Source organism: Macrobrachium nipponense, chromosome 33 (genome assembly GCF_015104395.2).
Source record: "Macrobrachium nipponense isolate FS-2020 chromosome 33, ASM1510439v2, whole genome shotgun sequence".
NCBI classification, from domain to species: Eukaryota; Metazoa; Arthropoda; class Malacostraca; order Decapoda; family Palaemonidae; genus Macrobrachium; species Macrobrachium nipponense.
Window position 1 is genome coordinate 42,564,473 of NC_087219.1, and position 26,219 is coordinate 42,590,691.

Consider the following 26,219-nt stretch of genomic DNA (forward strand, 5'->3'; position numbering starts at 1 on the left):
AGCCATATGAGGGCTTGTGTTTGTTTGTTTGCCTGCTCCTCTTGTGAGAGAGAGAGAGAGAGAGAGAGAGAGAGAGAGAAGAGTTACAAGGATTAGGATGTCTCAAAGCCTTGTTAGTCAATCCGAGGAGACATCGTGTGCTCACTTATCTGTAGGAGCAAGTTTCACTGTTCATTTACAGTGTCCTAATGATTTTGTCTAGCTTTCTTTTAAACTCTTCCACACTGAGAGAGAGAGAGAGAGAGAGAGAGAGAGAGAGAGAGAGAGAGAGAGAGAGAGAGGTCACAAAAAGGGGAGGAATAAAATAGTGATAAACAACTAGACATAACGGAACAATAACCAATTTAAAGCCACAAAGAAAAAGGATTGGAGATTTAAAGTAGACATAAATCGAAAGAATAAATTCATGGCAAGCATAAAGACATGTCAATGAAACAATCACCGATATAAACCTGGGGAATCAGCCGAAGAAAAATCAAAAGTTGCCAGAATCACTCACGAGATACGACTTCTCCAAATAACTCTCACTCCTCTTCCCTATCAAATCTTCTGTTATTTGTCACACTTTTCAAACACTCTTCAAGGTATATTAAACAAATGTTTAGTTCTTTAACTGAGAGCAGTACTAACGAAACAATCACCAATATAAACGGAATCAGTCGAAGAAAAATCAAGTTACCAGAATCCATCACGAGATAAGACTCCTCCAAATAACTCACACTCCTCTTTTCTATCAAATCTTCTGCTATTTGTTACACTTTCAAACGCTCTTCAAGGTATATTAAACAAATAGTAAGTCCTTTAATTTAGAATAGTGCTTCCTTCTCGCATCTTTCATATATACAAAAACAACCATTTACTTCATCTAATTAGAATCCCCTCCACTGAAGTACACCTGTCTTATAAAACTTGATCAGAAACTAGCATGTTTTCACTTAAAACTGTAATACATTATTAATTGAAATTTCTGAATCTTTCCAGATTGAATTTTATTCTATCAATACCCTTCAATCATCGTTTCTCTCCAAAACATTTCTTATATTTAGTCTTGCAAAATTCAGCTTTGCTTCTCACCTTCCCACATACATTAAGTAGCATTTTAAAATACTCATTACATCTCCTAACACTAAATTATATATAACAAATATCATAAATATAAATATATATACTATATATATATATATATATATATATATATATATATATATGTCATATCACATTACCGTGATTCATATACATACATCGAGCTACAAATGTCCTTTAATATCTAATTCGCTCTACCTCGGAATCAATACATTTTCATATAACCGAAGGCGGATTTTTTAGTCGATAAGAGATTTGTCGGCTCACGGGCGCGAACCATCGACACCAACAAATCTAGGACGCACAGTGAATCCTTAGACCACACCGCCTCCGCAAGCCTCGTGAGCCGACAAATTCTTATCGGCTAAAAAATTCCCCTTCGGTTAAACATATATGAAAATATATGAATTCCGAGGTAGAGCGAATTAGATATTACAGGACATTTTTTGTTTTATATATTATTATATATAAATAATATAGTATATATATATATATATATATATATTCAAACAGTACTTTTCCCCCTCCCCCCTCCCCCGCCCCCGACCCCCATAACTGCTAACAGCTGGGGCTGAATTACGACAACGTTAAGTTTCGAAGGGTTCAACTTCAAAGAGACTTTCGATGTCACCGGGTGAGTCACTTTTGCGATACTTGCTGCTTATCGTCAACGTTGTTTTCAAGGGAACTTATCGTAAATATCGTTAGGAGACTGGAGTCATATTCTAATGGCTTCAATTTCTCCTCCTATTTAAGCTTTTATAGTTAACTGAGGTTGTTTATACATCTGGTGTAAATATAATACTCTCAAAAAGCCATGCGCACCACATGGCCTGGCATATCTCTCTCTCTCTCTCTCTCTCTCTCTCTCTCTCCAACTGACAGGTGATGACGATTTGCTTAAAGGGTTGGTTTCTAATATGTAGAAAGTATTTGGATTTACTGAAAAACTACATCGTCAACGGTAATACACATTTTTCATCAATGGTAACAATCGTACGTACACAGCAGCAGCAATAATAATAATAATAATAATAAAATGTAAGAACTTCAATAAATACTGAAACAATTCTAAAGACCTTTCACTCATATATCAACGGAAAACCTTACACTCATACAGTATATCTACGAATACACAATTACTTAAAAAAATAGAAACACACACACACACACGCAATTTCCTGCAGTTTTTAGCTGAATTTTTTATTCTTACATAACTCTCGTAATATTTATAACAAACTACAAGATCATATGAAATCCCCTAGCCCAGGATGCCTAAGGACTCGAATTAGTGTGTATAGCAAAGAAAACTAATAAAATCCATTCGGTGGTCTTCCTTGAACCAGAGTAAATATTTTCATTACTTATTCTAGAGTAAATATTTTAATGTTTTATGCTAATATTCTGAAACTGCCGCGACAAATTATGCGCAACATGCTACATACTTCGTTTCGTATATACATAAACAAACACACGCATACACACACACATATATATGTGTGTGTATATATAATATATATATATATATATATATATATCTGTGGAACATTCATTCCTTCATCGCGGGTCTATTGTGTTGTCAGTTTCAAAGTTGTATTCTCGAAAGTGTCTTGTCAATTAAGGTCAAAATATGAAACAGATAAAAAAATGGAAACTAACAATAAAAAAACAGAGAGCTTGTGGTTAGGATAATACGAATTTCACACAACATCTTCATTGTCAATTTATAACTCAAAATAATTATGTCCACAAAAAATATATAAATCAATTAAAGAATAATTAACAAAATTCAGACAAACATAAGTATAGACAAACATAAGTATAGACAATTTTTAAAAATTTAATAATGCCTACACCTCACTCATGCCAACCTTGGGGCAATAAGTACACGTGTGAGAGAGAGAGAGAGAGAGAGAGAGAGAGAGAGAGAGAGAGAGAGAGAGAGAGAGAAATCCATCAAATCCTTAAGATAATTAGAATTTCACATAAACAACTTCATCATCAATTTATAATTCAAAAACTTCTATCTACAAAAATTTATAAATAAACAAAAAGGAATAAAGAAAATTATGACAAATAATCAATTTTAGACAAACCTATTTATTTAGACTTATACAATGCTAAAATGACTACACCTCACCCATTCCAACCGCACGAGAGAGATTGAGAGAGAGACGAGAGAGCGGGGGAGAGAGAGAGAGAGAGAGAGAGAGAGAGAGAGAGTCCGCCAAATCCTCTTCCCCCCCCCAACCCCCATTAGAAAATTATTACAGGGCGATCACCGGGGAAAATCCCTAAAGTTACACACTGGCAAAGAGGTAACCTATGGTACACACGTGAAGACGACCCATCTAATAGTTTACCAACAGTAAACTGAAGCACCTTAGGGTTTCCGAAGGTAAATAAACACGAAGTGAGTGCGAGGGGTTCGAATCCCATGTTTGTTCATTATTTTGACTCTTTTTGTATATTTTGCTTTCGTTCGTAACTGTTTTTCAAGAGACATGCATATATATATATATATATATATATTTATATATATATATATATATATATACGTATATATATATATATATATATTATATACATATATAATGTATTTATATATTAAATATACAGACGCAATGTAAGTGTGTGTATATATATATATATATAATATATATATATATATACACACATATATATATATATATATATATATATATATATATATACATTATACACATACTGATTCCTGAACTCATCTTGGCCTTTCAAGCAGTGGTTCCAAAAGGTGTCACAAAATATGGGATGAGGTTAACCCCATACACCCATCCACCCTGTCTCCAGCACTCAACCAACGACCAAGTACTCAATTCACTGCCATGACCAACAGAGGAAGCGGATGCAAACCCAGACCCTATATGAGAAAACCATCGATATTTAAAGTTTATTATTAGCACAACATATTCTCTCCCTCGTGTCGTATCAAGTTCGGGCACAAATAAGATAAAAAATATTTTTATTTCACTTCCGGATTTTGTCCAAAAGATAAACCCTCGGCGGCAGCGGCTTCGAAATCGGCAAAACAATATAGCAATAAAACTTCAATGAAAGTTCCAAAGTAATACCTATGTCAATGCAGATTCCTCAAACCTTCAAGCTCACGGGCTGAATCAATTATGATTTGCCGTACAGCTTAAAAGCAATGAAAGAGTCGACTTCAAAAATTAAGTCAGCGTAAATATTACTTGTTCTTAATGAATGAGTTGAATATAAAATTTACGCCAAAGGCCAAGCACTGGGACCTATGAGGTCATTCAGCGCTGAACTGGAAATTGACAGAAAAAGGTTTGAAAGGAGTAACAGGAGGAAAACCTCGCAGTTGCAATTTGAATCAAGTGTTAGGAGAAGGTTTAAAGTAAGATGAAGAAAGAGAATATGAAACGAGATACAGTAAAAAGAACGAAAGAGGTTACAGTTAGGGGCCGAAGGCACGCTGCAAAAAACCGATGTAATGCCTACAGTGCACCGCATGAGGTCCACTGACGGAACTACCACCCTACGGAATTATTCTTAATGAAGATCACAATAATACGGGAAAAACCCAAGAGAGGTAAAAAGCTGAGTTAACAAAAGGGGAAGTACAATAAATTGCTTAATAGATAAAAATGATAATACAGAAAAATCAATATTTCTCTAATAGAAAAACGTTTGACAGCTACGCAAGGGACACCCTGAAACGATGTGTAAGTAACTTTAACATAACACGGAGATTCAGGGACATAATAATAATAATAATAATAATAATAATAATAATAATAATAATAATAATAATAATAATAATAATAATAATAATAAAATGAATCATTACAACAGAATTTTTGATAAAAGATCACAATTTATTAAGACTGGCAAATTACAAACGGGCTTTATAATTATTACTGAGATAACATTTGCAATTTGATCACGTCCAATGATTCATTCTCTCTCTCTCTCTCTCTCGATCACAGGGAATGTTTCTTTTTTTGCATATTGTAATAATTTCTCTCTCTCTCTTTCTCTCTCTTATTTTAATCATTAAAGATGATCCGTCTGTGATTCACTTGTCATAATGGATACTCTCTCTCTGTTGATCACAAAGAATGATCTGGCTCTCTGCCTCAGATGATAAAGAATACTCTCTCTCTCTCTCTCTCTCTCTGTCTATTTACGTTAAACGAAAACCAGACAAGAAATAATGGATGGAAACTAAAGCTGAAGAGATACAACATATCTCATTGCGGGAACTTCTTCACATACATGACATGTGACACGTGGAATAACCCGCCACCAGAGGTTGTAAACAGCAACAGTGTGTTAGAGTTTCAAAGAAAGCTAGACAAGACCATTAGAACACTGTAAATGAACAGTAAAACCTGCTCCTAGAGATAAGTGAGCACACGATGTCCCCTCGGATGGACTAACAAGTCTTTGAGACATCCTAATTCTTGTAACTCTCTCTCTCTCTCTCTCTCAGGTAACTAGACCCCCCTCATCCGGCACCTTCCTTCTCGCCCGCCCCCCCCCCTCACAGCACTCAGCAAGGAGGATGAGGAGGTGGTCCCTGTCTCATTAAGGATATCCCATCCTAGATAAAGATGACTCCCAGGAATCTCCTCCTCCTTCCCAGTTATGGATCGGATAAGGAAGAAGTCGGGGAAATCTTCCCTCCTTTTTTATGGTGCAGGTATATTTCCTTTAATGGGGGAAGGTTTTTAAATGAATGCCTCTTCCCGGCGAGATTAAACGTCGGGGGTAACTCATTATGGTGTAATGTGAAGTAAATGATGCTTAGATTATGTTTAAACTACGAAAACAAATGATTAGAGTACTTATCAAATGTCGTGCGTAATTCGTTTGAAGTAAATGATGCTCACATTATATTTCAATTTAGAAAACAAATGATTACTTATCAAATGTCGTGCGTCATTCATTGTTTTAACGAAGCAAGTGGTGCTCACATTATGTTCGTAATTAAAATTAGAAAACAAAAGATAATGACTTGCCTAAAAAGCTTCTGCGTAACAGAATGGCCTCATATACGCGAGCAGAAGGTAAAAAGAAAACGAGAAATGGGATAAAAGAAATAAGTAATGCTTAACTAAAAGCTAAGAAAATTCATGCTAAAATATAAACATATTCCACTCCCCATTACCCAAAAATACAGATTCTGGCCACTCTCCAGTTTAAGGGCCGGATATTTTTTTTTCTTTTTAAGCCCCGATTTCTTCCTTTGTCCTGATTTTCCTCAGACTTTGGCTAGATGCGATCATGCGAGTATCAGGCTGCTCGGCCCATCAGCCACTGCGTTAGAAAATCACTCAAGACGTTAGATTATCACTTGTTTGTTTGTTTGTTGGTATGATGTTTTGACGTTGCATGGAACCAGTAGTTATTCAGCAACGGGACTAACGGCTTTACGTGACTTCCGAACGTAGAGTGTGAACTTCCATCACCAAAAATACACATCTCTCACACCTCAATGGAATGTCCGAGAATCGAACTCGCAGCCACCGAGGTGGTACGCAAACACCATACCGACCACGCCACTGAGGCGCTTTAGATTATCACTTGTTTGGGTATTATATATTCTTCCAAATTTGTCATTTTCAACAATCTTCATTTGTAAATTATGGTAGAAAATATTCGCTTTCAAAATATCACTTTTATATTTGTTTTTGAGATTTCTGATATTACATTCATGAAAATTAAAGAGAGAATTACGATGCTACTGATATTACAAAATAAAACTCTCTCTCTCTCTCTCTCTCTCTAGTATATTCAAAGGTGAACATAAAACAATATATGAAGCTAATGGACTTACAGATTAAGAAATTCTCTCTCTCTCTCTCTCTCCTCGAATATATTGAAGAGAGCCAGAAAGACACATAAAACAATTTATGAAACTAATGGACTTACAGGCACCTCTCTCTCTCTCTCTCTCTCTCTCTCTCACTTAATCCCCTTCTCTCCGTCAAAATGAAATTTCCATCAACAAGACCTCTTTCTCCTTCCATCAACATGGACAAGGATAGACACAGATCCCCTTACAGCGTTATAAATTCGGGCGTTCCCTTGAGATGAGATCACAGTGATATGCGATATATTCTCTCTCTCTCCTCTCTCTCTCTCTCTCTCTCTCTCTCTCTCTCTCTCGCGAGCGCGAGTTCAAGGCTACTTCAGAGGGGGACCTGAAATCCTAGAGGATAGGATTTGCCTTTTGTTGAGGGAACTAACATGATGTTTTATATGTACGTGTATGTATACATACACGTGTATGTATACATACACGTTTATGCATATATGTGTATATATATATATATATATATATAGATATATATATATGTGTGTGTGTGTGTGTGTGTGTGTGTGTGTGTATGTATATATAAAATATACATATATATACAGTGTAATATAAATATACGTACTTTACAATTATGTATAATATTTACTGTATATATACATACAATATATTTATTTATATATAATAAGAGAGAGAGAGAGAGAGAAATCATAAAATCATGTAAGGTTACTGGAAAATTTACGTATTTTTTAGAACTCCTCCTCTTTGACAAAAACAAGCTTGCCTCTCAAAAGTAAGCAGACTACAGTGTCCTGGAGACAAGGGGAAACCCAATGATTCCACATCCTGTAATTGATACAGTATGAAAGTCTGACCAAACTGGATGACTCATGAATTCGCAAATTCCTTGAGAGAGAGAGAGAGAGAGAGAGAGAGAGAGAGAGAGAGAGAGAGAGAGAGAGAGAGAGAGAGATTTAAATGATTTGCGAAATACTACATGGGAGAGGAAAGGTTCCTCTTCTACAGTGAATGGTATGGATAGTTGTGCTATGAAAAATATAATATGAAAAAATATAAAGTCATGACCTATTGAAAAACGACACCCAAAACCCATTGCACTGAACGTAATATGGCTTCCTTGTCAAGTAGATCATTATTTGAATTTTTTTTTAACCAACCTTGGTATGGTAGTCTAAACTGTCAACCAATTACACATCCAAATAACCTCAGATAGTCCAGTTTTCAACTACCTTTACTAAACGTTCATATTTAAAAGTCCCAAATCCAATCACTTGACCTAATTTTCACTAATCTTATCAGTGACTATTCAAGTCCAAAATACCCACTACTATTCCCAGGCTATGTCAAAGAAAAACCTCCTGATCAACTTCTTAGGCGACGCCATTGATCATCTAGCTATAAATGTTATTTTTTTAATAAATATCAAAAATGTTGTTACAAAATTCATGTTCGTCTTTGAAGACAGCAGTTGAAAGCTCGTTATATCTGAATCCAGTTAAAAATTGGCCAAAACTGGATGGCCTTCTACGTGTTATAATATTCTGAATATCAGTGAAACTTTGAATATATAAACAGTCTCAGGCCTCATTACCGTTAACAAATACTCCATTATAGATGCCAGAAAACGCCTTCGTGTGACATTGCCTTTACAAAGCTGATTAAGAGCGAATTTCTTAGGAATTTCGTAAACACGGGCTGTTTAGGGGCGGGGCTAAACAAGTAAAAAATGTGCCGAAGTTTCTTGGTTTATTTGTTTGTTTGTATGGTATTTTTACGTTGCATGGAACCAGTGGTTATTCAGCAACGGGACCAACGGCTTTACGTGACTTCCAGACCACGTCGAGAGTGAACTTCTATCACCAGAAATACACGTTTCTCATTCCTCAACGGAATGCCCGAGAATCGAACTCGCGGCCACCGAGGTGGCAGGCCAAGACCAAACCGACCACGCCACTGAGGCGTTCGAAGTTTCTTGGGCGCAATCGAGTTTTCTGGACATCGTATAATGAGTATGAAACTCACAGCCACGTCCCATGATACTGTAAGCCGCGGTCCATGAAACATTCAGACAGGCAGGTGGTGGCCTGTGCTGTTGGTACCAGTAGTTAAACCAGACTCACGATCATAACTGAATTTAAGCACAAATAAAACAAAAACTACTGAAGCTAGAGAGCTGCACTTTGGTGTGCTAGATGATCAATATACCAATTTACAGCCCTCTAGCCTCGGTAATTTTTAAGATCTGGGGGCAATAGTTTTCTTCTACAGAAAACTACAACCCAATAAAAATATCATGGTTTTAAACAGATTAAGAAAACATGAGCTGGAATTTATCAGAGCTAAACCGAACTTTGCTTGAGCTCTTTTGTGAGGAGAGGAAAGAAGGAATAATTCTTTGAATATATATTATTAGCTAATCGTCCTCTCTTCTTTGGCAAGTGTCGAATATGCGCTTTTTCAATAATGTGAAGGAGCTGCATCGGCATTGATTTTATCATTGAATTCTTGTTTCAGTATTATTTTAAACTTTAAGTTTGTTGTGTCCTTCTGTTTTGAATGTTATAAAGCTGACACTGAAGCATATGCTTCTTTTAGCTTCTGTATTTCGTTCCTTTTTGACAAGTGTCGGCTATGCATTTTATCAGTTTATTTTTTAGTTATATGCATCGACAGTGTTTTTATCCTTGATCTTGTTTCAGTAAAGTATCAAGTTTCGCTCTCACTCACCATACATCCTGAATAGTGAGAGAGGCGCTGGAACAAAACGTCAATGATAAAAGTTAAGTGTATCTTAGTTTAACCAGAACACTGAGCTGCTTAACAGCTCTCCTAGGGCTGGCCCGAAGGATTAGATATTTGTATGTACCTAGCAACGGGACCTACAGCTTACTGTGGGATCCGAACCACACCGAGAAATGAATATCAGATCACCAGAAATAAATTCCTCTGATTCCGCGCTGGCAAAGCGGGGAATCGAACCCGGACCCTGAGATCGGTAGTCGAGCATGTAACCGACTTGTCCAACGAGGGACTAGGTCAATGAAAAAATCTCCGTCGATGCAGATAACTTAACAAAAAAAAAGCTATAAAATGCTAATTCAAATTTTGTCAAAAAAAATGACAACAAGCAATATACTTCTATGTCAGTTGAATCACATTCGAAAGCAGAGAGACAGTGAAATTACGTTTAAAAAAACGCAGACATTTCAGCAAAGACAATAGTCCATACCCTGATATGTTCTCATAGAATATGATGCAGAATTTAGGCCAGAGGCCAAGCGCTGGGACCTATGAGGTAATTCAACGCCGAAACTGCAATTAAACAGTAAAAAGGTTTGAAAGGTGTAACAGGGGGAAAACCTCGCAGTTGCACTTTGAATCAATGGCTAGGAGAGGGTGGAAAGTAAGATGGATTTAAGAGAATATGAACGGAGGTACAGTAAAATGAATGAAAGGGGTTGTAGTTGGGGACCGAAAGGACTGCATGTTAGAAAAGAAAAAAATTAACAATTAAATTCTCTTAGAGTGACTAAGCCCGAATTAAGCAGTCACGTCTTCTCATTCAATACAGAATTAACGAGTATTATTTTCCGGCCAGCCGACTCATTAAAAATTTGGTGACATTCTCACCAAGTGCTAACGAATAATATCTTCTTTGTAATGACTTTAAGGGCACAACAGAAGAGAGAGAGAGAGAGAGAGAGAGAGAGAGAGAGAGAGAGAGAGAGAGAGAGAGAGAGAGAGAGAGGAATTAAATTCTTACTTTCGAACTATTTTTGGTCGTTAAATTAAAATCGCCATGATATAAATGTGCAGGTGAGATGGAGAGAGAGAGAGAGAGAGAGAGAGAGAGAGAGAAATTAATTCCTTACTTGCGAACTATTTTGGTATGTCAAATTAAAATCACCATGGAATAAATGCGCGCAGGATGGAGAGAGAGAGAGAGAGAGAGAGAGAGAGAGAGAGAGAGAGAGAGAGAGAGAAATTAAATTCTTACTTTCGAACTATTTTGGTATGTTAAATTAAAATCGCCATGATATAAATGTGTGCAGGATGGAGAGAGAGAGAGAGAGAGAGAGAGAGAGAGAGAGAGAGAGAAATTAATTCCTTACTTGCGAACTATTTTGGTATGTCAAATTAAAATCACCATGGAATAAATGCGCGCAGGAGAGAGAGAGAGAGAGAGAGAGAGAGAGAGGAATTAAATTTTTACTTTCGAACTATTTTGGTATGTTAATTAAAACCCAAAATCACCATGGAATAAATGCGCGCAGGATGGAGAGAGAGGAGAGAGAGAGAGAGAGAGATTGGAATTAAATTTTACTTTCGAACTATTTTGTATGGTCAAATTAAAATACACCATGGAATAAATGCGCGCAGGATGGAGAGAGAGAGAGAGAGAGAGAGAGAGAGAGAGAGAGAGAGAGAGAGAGAGAGTAATGTAACGTAAGCCTACACATAATTACTTTTTTAACTGTTCCTGCCCACGTGGTAAGCACATGTCCTGTGCACATACAGCAAGAGAGCAAATCTGCAGAGAGAGAGAGAGAGAGAGAGAGAGAGAGAGAGAGAGAGAGAGAGGAAAGTATGCAAAAATAAAAATTACCTCTTTAAGAGATCCTGTACATGTGGTTTTAGAGAGAGAGAGAGAGAGAGAGAGAGAGAGAGAGAGAGAGAGAGAGAGAGGAGTAGATAGAGAGAGGAGTATGCACATTCTAAAAAAAAATTTTACCTCTAAGAGATCCTGACATGTGGAGAGAGAGAGAGAGAGAGAGAGAGAGAGAGAGAGAACATACTAACAAGCATCTGCGACATCCTTGGTCATGTCCCTCCACTCGGGAATGTGTATGTATTCGTCCATACATCATCTGTGCCCCCTCTATTTTCATTTCAAGATAACAAGATAAGTTTTGATGTTACGATAAGTCTCATTGGAGGGGTGAAGTAAACCTAGGTCTAAGGATTTATATATATATATATATATATATATATATATACTATTATATATATATATATATATTATATAGATATATATATATATAATATATATTATATATCTATTTATATATATATATATATATATATATAACATATATATATTAATATACATTAATATATATATATACATATACGTATATGAATCATGGCCAAGAAAAATGGTGGAGTCGAACGCCAATCAATCATAGGCCAATACCATAGGCCTATGGGAATCGGTGTAAAAAAAAAGGTGTATACCATTATTCATACCGTAATTATAGCATATATACATGATTTACTTAAAATCCTCTGGTCCTGTGATCAGCCACAATTAAAAATTCGCCTTTTCTGTTACAATTATTTCTTTTTAAACGAAAATAAGACTTTTTAAATCATAAGAAAGGTTAATGATTTTTCTAAAAATTATTTAAGAAGTGGAGGAAGATGGGTAGAGAGTTTTAAAGGCAGTAAAAACGATTATTTATAGCATTTCCACCGTAATAAATCTTCATAACTGCTTCTGAAGACTCAAAGAGGCGTCCCAGTCTCTTGGGAGATTCAAAATGGCTCAACAAAAGTTGGGGAGACGACGATGATAATCTTCCACCGTTCTACTACTATTTGCTACAACTATAACAATAAAAGATGAAGACGAAGAGCATAAGCTGCAAATGCCCTTTAATATCTAATTCGCTCTACCTCGGAATCAACACATTTTCATATATGTTAACCGGTGATAGCCTCGTGGGTAAAACGTCGTCACTGCACGTCCTGAGTTCTTGGTTCCGTGGTTCGAGCCCATGAGCAGACGAAATTATAATCAACTAAAAAACTCCCTTCGATTGACATATGAAAATATATAAATTCCGAGGTAGAGCGAATTATAGATATTAAAGGACATTTGTAGCTTAATGCGTGTATATGAATCAAGGTGATGTGATAAAATTCATGTATGTATATATATAGGTATATATGTATGGATGTAAAACACGTAGATACACATACACTTTGAGAATTAACCTTTGCAAGCCACATAATATTTTGAACGTTCGCATTTCAAAACGACACAAAATCGACAGATCACAGTTGATCGAACTCGACGCTGTCAAAGAAATGAAGTCCCTATCCATCACAGGGCATACGAAAATCCTTCGAACCCCCATTCCTATTCCTATTCCAAAAGACTCCTATTCCAAAAGACTCCTATTTCGATAGATTCCTATTCCAAAAGATTCCTATTTCGATAGCTTCCTATTCCAAAACTCCTATTTCGATAGACTCCTATTCCAAAAGACTCCTATTTCGACAAACTCCCATTCCAAAAGACTCCTATTTCGACAAACTCCCATTCCAAAAGACTCCTATTCCGATATATTCCTATTCCAAAAGACTCCTTTTCCGACAACTCCAATTCCAAAAGACTTCTATTTCGATAGACTCCTATTCCAAAAAACTCCTAATCCGACAGACTCTATTCGGACAGACTCCTATTTCCATCGTCCGTTTGCTGGTGAAGTGGTTAGTGAAGTGGCATGCCACTCAGATGTCGCAGGTTCGCGTCTGGCACTGTATCATGATCAGTTACTAACTGCTACAGTGCGGGATCTGCGGTGGGAGTTGAAACCATCCTTTGGAAGCTTGAATCTCAAGTTATTTACTGAAATGATATAATAATAATAAAACTGTTTTTAGTTCAGAGATAGAAGTTTCCACGAGACATCATAGTACTTTAAAATGCCATAGTTGAACGCCTATACCCAGATCTCTATGGAATTGAATTGTATATAAAATTTAGGCCAAATGCCAAGCACTGGGTCCTGTAAGATCACTCAGCGCTGAAAGGGAAACTTGGGAGTAAAATATTCGAAAGGTGGAACAGGAGGAAACCACCGCAGTTGCACTGAGAAGCAACTGTTAGGGGAGGGTAGAAAGAAAAGATGGAGGGAAGAGAACATGAATGGAGGAATGAGAGGAGTTAACAGCTAGGGGCCGAAGGCAGGCTGCAAAGAACCTTAAGTCATGCCTACGGTGCATTAAGTGAGGTGCACTGACGGTACTACCCAGTAACGCCGCAGCCCCCCCCCCCCCCCCCCCCCCCCCCCCCCACCACTACGGGAAAAACTTCCATAGTTCTGCGCTAACGGGTTTACGAAAAGAAGATTTCTTGTTAAGTACAAGGATAAACATAAAGCCCTGCTATCCAAAATGTGATGTTTACCTAATACGTCCAAGATCTTTCAAAAGCCTGATTTGAAATCCTACCTGCTAGCCCCCTGTGACTTCTTAGCTGTGTACCCGGATTTCAAAGCGATCACAAACCATTCGAACGGACAACCATAACACCCGTTAATCCAAGGGATGCTGTTCGCTAAAACTTTACAGTTCCTTTCAAACGTCCAACCTACGGTCTATATATAAGTCCACCTATAAAATCTACGTCATATTTTTAGAGGCGCGTTACTCTGACAGGACGCAATTCCCTTCAAAACCTAAAGATGATGTTTACACTAAGATGTAGACCTCTCTCCTAGATTTACGTAGGATTGGCTTGGATTCTCCGTACATCATCTCTTACAGAGTGTCCGTGTCAACCATTTGAGGCTGTGATATACGTACCAATAGGAGGTCTCCCCCACCCCCCGCTCGCCCCTTCCCCACCCCCTTCTTTCAACGACGACATTGCCGAAACAAAGCGACAGCATCATGGCAATGAAGGCAGTGCCACAAGAGCATGTCTTCTTCAATAATATGACACACCGAACGGTGCCGGAAAAGAGCGTCTTAAGCGACAATTCGACGGAGGGCGGTGTCACATGAGCGCGTTTTCAGGATTTTATATTTTATATATTTATTTATTCATTAGCATCCTGTGGCAACACTGTATCAAATGGCCAATTTTGTTCTATAACAGGGCAAAATTTAAAGTTATGCATATTCCTTCTGGCGGAATCACACATAACAGCGAGCGTGCGTGAATTGAGTTTGGCCACACATTTGACATGATCGTGTAAAACTGAATTTAAAAAAGGATCACAATATATCAGTTAATCAATAAAATATAGAATATCTTTATTAAATCAACAACAAACGAAAGCTAAAATATCTTCAGGTAGAACCATTCTGCCTGATTGTTAGACTTCGATTTATATATTAAATGCGAAGTAAAATAAAAATTATTACATTAAATCTACTCAAAAGAAAGCTACAATAATTGAAGATGGCACACCTCAGAGAGAGAGAGAGAGAGAGAGAGAGAGAGAGAGAGAGAGAGAGAGAGTCGCGGATTCCAGCTATTCACGCGGAAAAATTGCTAAAAGTTCAAATAGGCAAGATCACTAAAACCGGAATGACACGAATCAAAATTAACACAGTTTTTGACTGACCAACCCTATTAAACAACCTACTCAAAAAACAATAAATTACTAATGACAATCATTCCGATACGAAAAAGAATCGTTAGTCGAGTTCATGCAGCAATGAGGAGAAGCACTGATTTGCTCATGCAAGCACTTCAAGGAACCAAAGGCGAATAAGTAAGCAGCAAGCAGCAAAAGCACTTATGAAAAGCATCGCATTCAAATTCAATGAATCTCAGGCAGGGTTCGTGGCAGAATTTCGGTGGATTCAGGAAGGAAAATGTGACACACTTATGAAAAAGGACTGGGCTATTTTTGTGCTATTAATGTACCTCTAACCAAACTGAATTCCTCTTTTTATTTAATATACCTTTAACCACATTTAACTGCTCTTTTGATTTAATGCACCTCTAACCAAATTTAATTGCTCTTTTTTATTCAATGTCCCTCTAGCCAAATTTAATTCCTCCTTTTATGCAATGTCCCTCTAACCAAATTTAACTGCTCTTTTTATCTAATGTAGTACCTCTAAGTTTAATTGCTCTTTTTATTTAATGTACCTCTAACCAAATTTAATTGCTCTATTTATCTAATGTACCTCTAACCGAATTTAATTGCTCTTTTCATTCAGTGTACCTCTAGCAAAATTTAATTGCTCTTTTTATTTAATGCACCTCTAACCAAACTGAATTGCTCTTTGAATTACTTCTAGCCAACTTGAATTTGCTCTTTTCATTTACAGTACGTCTGGGCAAGAGTAACAATTCAGGAATTACGTTTACCTCAGCAATGACTACAATTTTGACTCAACCTGTTCCTGTTAAGATTAATGGGTGAAACGTGGTTGGCAAGGAAGGAAATAAGAAAAAAGTACTGCAAACTAATATTCTAATTAAAGAAACTCATCAAGGGACTGATGACAAATATTCAGGGCTTACGACATAACAGTTGTCTTTGACTTAGCAATGGACAATGTCAATTTTAATTCAAGCTATCAGCAATGGACAATGTCAATTTTAATCCAAGCTATCAGCAATGGACAATGTCAATTTTAATTCAAGCTATTCTTTTTAGGGGACAATGGGTGGAACGTGGTTAAGAGAAGAGCGAAATATTAACAAACAAAATTTGGTAATTCACTATTCTAATTAAAGAAAGCCTTCAAGGCACTGAAGGAAACAACAATACATAAAGCTAAAAATCATCAAAGCGTTAATGACTATACGAAAAACACCACTAGCTGACTACCTAGAGAAGAGCACGGTTAACTGATTGCAAAGCGAACACACAACGGGTAATACACTGGAGACTCCGACAACCGAAAGTGGGATAGGTAACAAGAGGACACTTCAAAAGTTTCATGTTTGGGTGAGGTTTGATGTCTGATGATGACGTTAGCAACTGCAATTTGATAAAAATAATGTTCAGCTGTTAAACTGACGTTACATTAAAAAAGTTAAAGTTTAAAGTAGAAAACGAAAATAAAGCCTCTACTAAATATCCCCATTTCAATTATGAACTTTGGCAATTTGTACCATGAACTATGGAGCATTTCTTCTACATATGACTTTACATCAATATAAACAGGAGATACAGACTACATCACAGTTTTGGTGGACAGGATATTTCCAAATTAAATTGGACAGGCCTAAAACCATTCCACTTGACAGACATAGAAAAAGTGGACAGAGTAAATTTGACAGACTTGGGCAAAGTCAAGTGGACACTGCTTTTCACTGTCAAATCAAGGGATGAACAGAGCAGGGTTCAAGTACACAGATGTTACCAGGGTCGGAAGTGTCAGCAGGATGAGCTGGAGATATGCAGTCAGGGTATTGATGGATGGTCAAGTAACTGGACATGGAAAGGGGTCAAATGGACAGACACAGCCAGAGTTAAGTATAGAAACATGGCAACGATCAAGTGAATGCGTACAATAAAAACAAGTACACAAAGTAAGGCCCAGGTCAAGTACAAACACAGCTACAGTGACGTGACCATCACTACAATGTGAAGTACACAGATAAAAAGTATGTTGGCATATGCTAGGAGGACAACATCTAGGCCAAATTACTGCAATTTTCAAATTACAAGTGGATAGACTAGACCAGAAAAACGTAGATGAACTGCGGCATTCTAGTGAAAAGACGCAACACCAAATGAGTGGACAAGGTTGAACATTCAAGACAGACTAGGCCAGGATCAAATACACAAGGGCACCTAAGATAAAGTAGAGCAAACTAGACCAGAGTCAAGTGAACAGATGCATTAAAGGTCAAGCGTTTTGGGTACTGCTAGGGTCACGTGAATAAGACACTATTAATAACCACCAAAAGGCTGCAATAACCCAAAGTGTTTACCTGAGCGAATCTGAGAGCGGCCCAACGTGCTACTGCCTGAAGACCGAAGCAGAGCGAGAGCATCACCTGAAGTGGTTGTAAGTGTTGAGTAATGTTGCAAGAGAAAAAAAAAAAGGTGTATCAAGTAATATTAGTGAAGTGAGTGAACAGCTAAGAGGTGTCACATTAAGAAACGCAAATGGAGATTCTGAAGAGCTGAACATGTTGAAGGAAATGTGACATAACGAAAAGTATGTTGAAATACACACAATTTTGCCTAGGAATATCATGCTCTATATTCTTCCATTAAAAAAAAACTGTAGCAAACAAAAATGTCTAGATGATGATGAAGAATGACTGATTACTGGTAATATTTTGACGAGGTAATGGGATGTCGAGGAATGGAATACAGAAGTGTGCACATATACACATGAATGAACTGGATATCGATTGTTGAAAAGTTATTCATGAAAAGTGCTGCATAAATGAATAAATTGTCTACAGTGCTAATTGATGATGCATTGCAAAACCTGGGGCACTAAGAAATATCCAAGTAAAAGTTCTTGCATACAAACTGACGAGAACTACGCTCCATAAAAAAACATCTCTGATGGCTTGCTGGTATTGAATCTACTAGCAAACATATATACAGAAATTATGTATGATAAATTCGTAAAGTAACGAAGTCTACGGGCATAACCAGCCCCGTTTCACAGGCAGAACCAGCTCCGTTCAGGGAATCCCTTCTCACCCCCATCCCCTTCGGAGGGGGGGTCGGAGGTGGGATGAAACCCCATTATAAACTATTTTAGGGGTCCCCACTATAACCCAGCCAAGTCTCTTGCCCATCGGATCAGCCGTTTGGCCGTGATTGAATGACAGACGAACAGACAGACAACGCCCAGTATAGGAGATTATAGGCATCTTTTTATTAGTCAAAATTATACATATGAAAGCTACCCACTGCTGAGCAAGAAAAGAAGTTATAAGACCTAAATATGGTGGAATATGCTTTAAGAATTCTTTCATGTATCGAAAAGGTTACTTTTCAGACTATAGCAGAGAGAAGAGAGAGAGAGAGAGAGAGAGAGAGAAGAGAGAGAGAGAGCTGAAATTATCTCTAATTGCTGTCTTCTCTGCCTTCCTATAACATTCCATTCTTTAAAAGGATATCCTATCATTATTACCCCTTCCCAATTCTTCTTGATTTTCACTCGTGCCTGAGGTAGACAGTCACATCGGTCTATATAAAACCATAAAAAAATGAGATCAGGAAAGACTCCCAACGCAATCCGAGTAGAAGGGCCGTCAGTGCATTTCACGCGGTGCACTGCAGGCATTACTTGAGGTTCTTTGCAGCGTCCCTTCGGCCCCTAGCTGCAACCTCTTTTATTCATTATACTGTACCGCCAGCCATATTCTCTTTCATCCATAAGGCTTTCCACTCCCTCTCATAATTGTTTCGTAGTGGAACTACGAGGTTTTCCTCCTGCTACACCATTTAGACCTACTTAGTAAAATGTCAGTTTCCCTGACAGCGCTGAATGACCCCGTAGGTCCCAGCGCTTGGCCTTAGGCCTAGATTTTATATACCAATTCCAGTTCCAACAAGGAAGATTATAATACAGTACAACAGCTCAAATTACACGAAGCACAAAACAGAGAGAGAGAGAGAGAGAGAGAGAGAGAGAAATTGAACAGTTACGCTCAAACACTGCTAATTGTTTGTTTGTTTATTTATAAGGTGTTTTTACGTTGCATGGAACCAGTGGTTATCCAGCAACGGAACCAACGGCTTTACGTGACTTCCGAACCACGTCGAGAGTGAACTTCTATCACCAGAAATACATATCTCTCACCCCTCAGTGGATTGCCAGAGAATCGAACTCGCGGCCACCGAGAGGCACGCCAACACCATACCGACCATGCTAATAATCAACCTCAAATACGTGGACAGACCGCGCATTGAAATCCCGGGGCTGATAATACACCCATTAAGCTCGATTCGGGAATGATACAAATCTCAGGTGATGGTGCGCTATTGAAAATAGCCATGATTGAAGTCATGGCGGTATCTGAGTCACCGGGCCGTAGCCAAAGATGACGCAGAGAGAGAGAGAGAGAGAGAGAGAGAGAGAGAGAGAGAGATTTTGCTCCTGTTTTGAGAAAACCCGCCTATCGGCTTTTGTTTGCGTATGAAAAAGACTCTTATTTTGCTTAATGTGAGACGTATTCATGCTGATACATGCTCTATCTTTCTCTCTCTCAAATATATAGATATATTGAATATATATCTATATATATATATATATATATATATATATATATATATAAATATATATATATATATATATATATATATATATATATATGTATGTATGTATATATACATATATATATACATATGCAGTATATACAGCATGCTTATATTTACAATTATACTTATACATTATACATATACATATATATATATATATATTATATATATATATATATATAGAGAGAGAGAGAGAGAGAGAGAGAGAGAGAGAGAGAGAGAGAGAGAGAGAGAGAGAGAGAGAGAGTCGTCAAGTCTGTAGATCACAGAAAAATTCACGCCAGCGAAAAGTTAAAAAGTTAAATCTACCGGTGCTTTCGTAAAACGTCAAAAGCCATACAAAGGCGACCATAAAAACACACGCCGAGAAAATAAAAATAAAAAGTGCACCCAAGGAAAACCATCCACCTTCGCTATCCCTCCGACTAACGAGATCTCCAAGATAAAAACGAAGGAAAAATAACGACCTCTGTTTTCATAGGACACAAAGCACAGAACTTCCGCCTATAGAATTCAGACAGTTTTAGTTTCTTGTTTTTTGTCTGAATATTCCCCACCTCGGAATAAACCCAGATACGCTGATAACTCTGAGGGGAAAGAGATGAAAGGATTAGGTAGAACGACAGAAGTAAGGCGTAAATATGCTACATGTTGTTTCTGTAAATGTGGCAATTTAGAAAAAAATGCGGTATATGTGGTATTTAAAAAAAATTCAGTAAATGTGGCAATTTAGAAAAAAAAAAAAAAAAAAAACGGTAAATGTGGCATTTAGAAAGCAGAAAAACATTCGCTAAATGTGGTAATTTACAAAATATAAAAATTCGGTAAAAGTGGCAATTTAGAAAATAAATTCGGTAAATGTGGCAATTTTGCAAATACTAAAATTCGGTAAATGTGGCAATTTTGAAAATAAAAAAAATCGGTAATTATGGCAATTTAGAAAATAAAAAAAATCGTTAAATATGGCAATTTACAAAATAAAAAAATTCGGGAAATGTGGCAATTTAGAAAATAAACAAATTCAGTAAATGTGGCAATTTTGAAAATAAAAAAAATTCTGTAAATTTGGCATTCAGAAAAAAAATTCGGTAAACGTGGCAATTTTGAAAAATAATTCTGTAAATATGGCAATTTAGAAAAAAATCGGTAAATGTGTCATTTAAAAAAATCGATAAAGTGGCAATTTAGACAAAAAATCGGTAATTGTGGCATTTAAAAAAAAAAAAGCTCAATCTAAAATCCAAAACAATGGAGATTGGCGTAATGTTTTTAAAAAGAAATACTAAAAATCTATGCTATTTTTTCAAATATTAAAAAATTCGCCTTATATTTGAACGGGTACAGAACATTGTCTAATTGAAAATGGTCCTCGTTGGACGAGTCTGTTTACGTGCTCGCCTACCGATTTGGTAGTCCGGGTTCGCTTCCCCGCTCTGCCAACGTGGAATTAGACTTATTTATTTCTGATGCTTAGAAATTAATTTCTCGGTATAATGTGGTCCGGATCCTACAATAAGCTGTAGGTCCCGTTGCTAGGTAACCAATTGGTTTCGAGCCACGTAAAAATATCTGATCCTTCGAACCAGCCCTAGAAGAGCTGTTAATCAGCTCAGTGGTCGGATATATTATTATAATATATATATATGTATATATAACTATTATATATATATATATATATTATATATATATATATCTATATATATATATATATATATATATATATATATATGTATATATATATATATACAATCGTGTTTATTTTTTATTCACTCATTCATTTCCAGAGGTAATAATCGATTGAGCAAAACGGATAATTGTAAAAATAAAAAATAAATATTAAAAATAAAAAATAAAAATAAAATAAAAAATACAGATGTCAAAGTAATTGGAAAATTTCTTAGTGGTTCAGGTGGATAAAGGAGATTCGGTTGCCTAAAACACCAGCACAGAAATGGAACAAAACAGAATATAGAGAACTTTAGGGCAAAGGCCAAGGTCTGGGATCGATGGAGTCATTCAGCGCTGAAAGGGAAATTGGCAGTGAAAAGGTTTGAAAGGTGTAACAGGAAGAAAATCTCGCAGTTGCGCTATGAATCAGTTGTTAGAGGAAGTGGAAAGTAAGAAGGAAGAAGGAAAATATGAACGGAGGTACAGTAAAAGGAGGAAAAGGGGTTGCAGCTAGGAGCCGAGGGCACGCTGCAAAGAATCTTAATAATGTCTACAGTGCACCGCGTGAGATGCACTGACGGCATCAACCCCCTACAGGATTATAAATTAATTAAGGAAATACCCCACAGAACAGAGGCCACATCCACTTGATATTCTTAGGCTAAGCGAGGTCGTGACTTTATTTTTTTTTCTCTCTCTTACAGTTATACTCGTATACATGCACACATACATATACATATACACACACTATAAATATATATATATATATATATATATATATATATATATATATATATATATATATATACATATATATATAATACATATATATATATATATATATATATATATATATATATATATATAAAATATCGATGTGTATCAAATGAGTGAGAAGTTCAAAGTAGACAAGCGGTAACTACACTATAAACACTCACAACTTAACAATTTACAACATAGCCGGTGTTTTATTTACTAATCATTACTCTCGGCATGTAATCGAATTAAAAATAAAAATTCACGAAGTTCGCCGACAACTCGACCTACACATAAAAAAAACTAAACTGGCATTATAAAGCTACCAACGATCTCTAAAAACCCGCCCCCCCAAAAAAAAAATTACATTAATATAAAATTTAACGAAGTTCACAGAACTTGATCTAAAAAAAAAAGGGGGGGGGGTGCATAATTAAATTACAAAGAGTTTCCAACGCTTCTCCCCCAAACGCCAGGAAAAACCAGCATTAATAGCAACAAAACGCTACACAAACAAAAAAAACATTGCATTAATATAAAATCTCACGAAGTTCACAGAACTTGGCCTAAAAAAAAAAAAATAAATAAATAAAAAATTAATTAAACTACAGCCAGTCTCCCACGCTTCTCCCCTTCACCCCAATACCAAGAAAAACCCAGCATTAATAGCAACAAAACGCTACAGAATAAAACTCCTCCCCCCTACACCACCCCCCCCCCAAAAAAAAATGCATTAATATAAAATCTCACGAAGTTCACAGAACTCGGCCTACAAAAATAATAAGTATAATTAAGCTACAGACATTTTCCCACACTTCTTTCCCCCACCCATCCCCCAATGCCAGAAAAACCAGCATTAGCCATTAATAGCAACAAAACGCTACAGAATAGAACTCTCAATGCAGAAAACAACGAGCAACGGAAAAATCAGTGGGAGCAACTGCCGGGTCCACCTGAGAACGAGAGCAGATAGATAGTTGGCGGTTGTCCCGCCGAGCAAAAATCACTTGGCTTGCTCGCAAACTCCTTCAGCGGCCAAGACGACGACGACGACTTGCAGCAGGAAGCATTTGGCATTTTTGCATCATGATGGATGGCGCTAAAATAAAGCACAATGCGTCCTAGAGAGAGAGAGAGAGAGAGAGAGAGAGAGGTTGGTAGACTGGCTTTAAACAACGCGGACTGTACCTACAGGGCAAGATAAGGTTGACGAAAACACGGCACAGAGCAAAGGGTGGGAGGGGGAGGGGGGGAATTTGTAGACTGGCATCAAACAACGAGGACTGTACCAAGAGAGCAAGGCTAGCGAAAACACTCCAGAGAGAGAGAGAGAGAGAGAGAGAGAGAGAGAGAGAGAGAACTTGTAGACTGGCTTCAAACAACGGGGACTGTAGCAATAGAGCAGCGAAAACGTGAGGGGGGGGGGGGGTTAGAGGTTAGTAGACTGGCTTCAAACAACGTGGACTGTACCAACAGCGCAAGATAAGCTTAACGAAAACACTCCAGAGAGAGAGAAGAGAGAGAGAGAGAGAGAGAGAGAGAGAAGTTGTAGACTGGCATCAAACAACGAGGACCGTCGACGTTGAAAGCAAAGTGGCAAGACAACACACAAGAAAGAGAGAGGCGGGAATAGAGGGCGAAGGGGGGCGGGGTTGTAGACTGAAGTAGGCTGACATGAAATAATGAGGGCTGTCGACGTGAAGAGCAAAGGAACAAGAATAAGTTAACGAAAAGCACACCAGAGAGAGAGAGAGAGAGAGAGAAACTGAAATATCTACACGAAATATATTTCCAATCTGTACCCACATTAATATCCGTTTAGACAACTCTCCCACCCACCCTCTACCCCCTTTTCGTTTCACGGTACTTTAAAACTGAATACTGCATATTAAGTACTGACAGAGTGGACAATACAGTAATACCCTTACGTCACTATAAACACTAAATAATAATAATAATAATAATAATAATAATAATAATAATAATAATAATAATAATAATAATAAAACCATTCACACGAACCAAAATATCAAATAAAACTCGACTATCTTACCCTCACTGATTCACATAATATTCCCTCGTTTTAATGGCCGTTTACAGCAATTTATATTTCCTGGACATTTTCTTTGTTTCACTCTTACATATGAATTACGCCTTATTTACCTACTTAACTAGCAACAATACTTATAAATTCTTCGTCCTGCTTCATATAACCATCCCACTTTTAGGAAGCGAAATGTGCGGTATTTAGTCCACCATCCCGTCAGCCTTAGATTTAAATAAAAAAATCAACATCTTTCAATGAAGTTTAAATCGAACTAACTACAATATATCAGAATAAATATTCGGTCTTGATTACAGCAAATACAAAGCTGAGAACCACTTCCGCATCCAAATCTATCTGATATGCGTGTTGACATATGAATCACATACAACTGCTATTTGGCAGATTAATTTTGTTTTCCGTGGCAATAACTAATCCGTGAATGCTGCAAATCTATTTACAATGAAAGCAAGAACACGAGAAAATGAAAAAAGATAAAAGGAGGTAATATAACAAAATGGACGAAAATCATCCAAAGAACCGTTAAATTCGTTGTCTATTTTTGACCAGAAAATTGGCGAACTGATCTCGGCGAAATTTCCTTAAATGGAAGCAAATATTCTTCAAGCATTGTGGACCATTATTATTCACATTTTATTCCTTTTCACATATGAACACTGCACTTGAAAACTGCTTTTCAAGTCAGATTCTTTCTAGTTTAAACCCCACCATTCATTACTTATCAAGTGACTTGAATTCTGCATTAAAAATTCACCCAACCAAACCCGCAAAAAATGCACATTTCAAAACTCAATTCTACAACAGAACGACCTTGACCCATACTGACCTGTCTAGGGCAGCGGTGTCAGGTCGACCCCCTCGCCCTAGGGAGCCTGACAGGGAGGCGCTGCCACTCTCGACTCCTCCGGTCAACAACACTTAAAAACGCGCAACGACCGTTGCTGCAATCGGCTTGTTAGTTCGTAGACGAAAAGTTCGCGAAGAAAAGATTATACTCGAAGCGAGTTCGAAAACTTATATACGGGGATCAAAAGTTCGACGGGGCTCAGCAGCTAATACGTACACACACTCAGTAACACAGGGACACACACACTGGGGCCTGGTCGCCTTGAGGCAGCCACACTTGATGCCACGGGAGACGAGCCCAGAAGGTGCTATTGCCCCCATCCCTGCCACCCCCAACATTAGCAAGCCGAGGGGAGGAGGGTCCCTAACCGGAGTGGGGGTTGGAGAACTCCCCTACTCTCCCGGCACCTGGGAAGTGGAGAGAGAGAGAGCATTTCCCATTTCCCCTTCCCTCTGGTCCATGGAGAGAAGGGCAACTCCCTTTTTCATGCCCTTGCCCCTTTGGATGTAAGGGGCGTCTCTGTACCCAAAATTCTCGTCGCCCTTCTTTGCCCCCAAAGGCCACTCCCACCCCGGAGCCACCGGAAGAAACTGGCATCGTCGACAATCCCAACGGGGAAAAAAATATACTTAGGTTTACTGTTTCTCTCTCTCTCTCTCTCTCTCTCTCTCTGGGCTCCATCAAAATGAAGTTGTTCACGAATACTAATAACAACCGGTAATTTTGTCAACACTTAAAATTCAAAAATAAACATGAAGGAAAATGCTTCAGCTTCTCTGTTTGAACCAAATGCATTTTATGTGCTGCCCACGATAAGCACCACGATAAAAATGGCAAGTATATTTATTATCAAAATATTTACTAATTCATAAAGACCACATTAAAAAGGTCATCAACATGTGACGTCATGCATTAACGATATCATGGGTATAAGAAAGGTTCTGAAGCCGATAAAAAAAAAAAAAA

At 37.4% G+C, this 26,219-nt stretch overlaps 1 long non-coding RNA gene across 1 annotated transcript in view; it reads right to left on the minus strand.

The window, feature by feature from the left end:
* The window catches only part of LOC135203125 (uncharacterized), an 80,342-nt gene extending 54,800 nt beyond the window's left edge, over positions 1-25,542 (minus strand). The window contains exons 1-2 of the long non-coding RNA XR_010311868.1: positions 25,233-25,542; positions 17,622-17,687 (exon numbers count right to left, since the gene is read on the minus strand). This is a non-coding gene — a long non-coding RNA (uncharacterized LOC135203125). The remainder of the gene's footprint in view (positions 1-17,621; positions 17,688-25,232) is intronic.
* Positions 25,543-26,219: the final 677 nt, after the last annotated feature.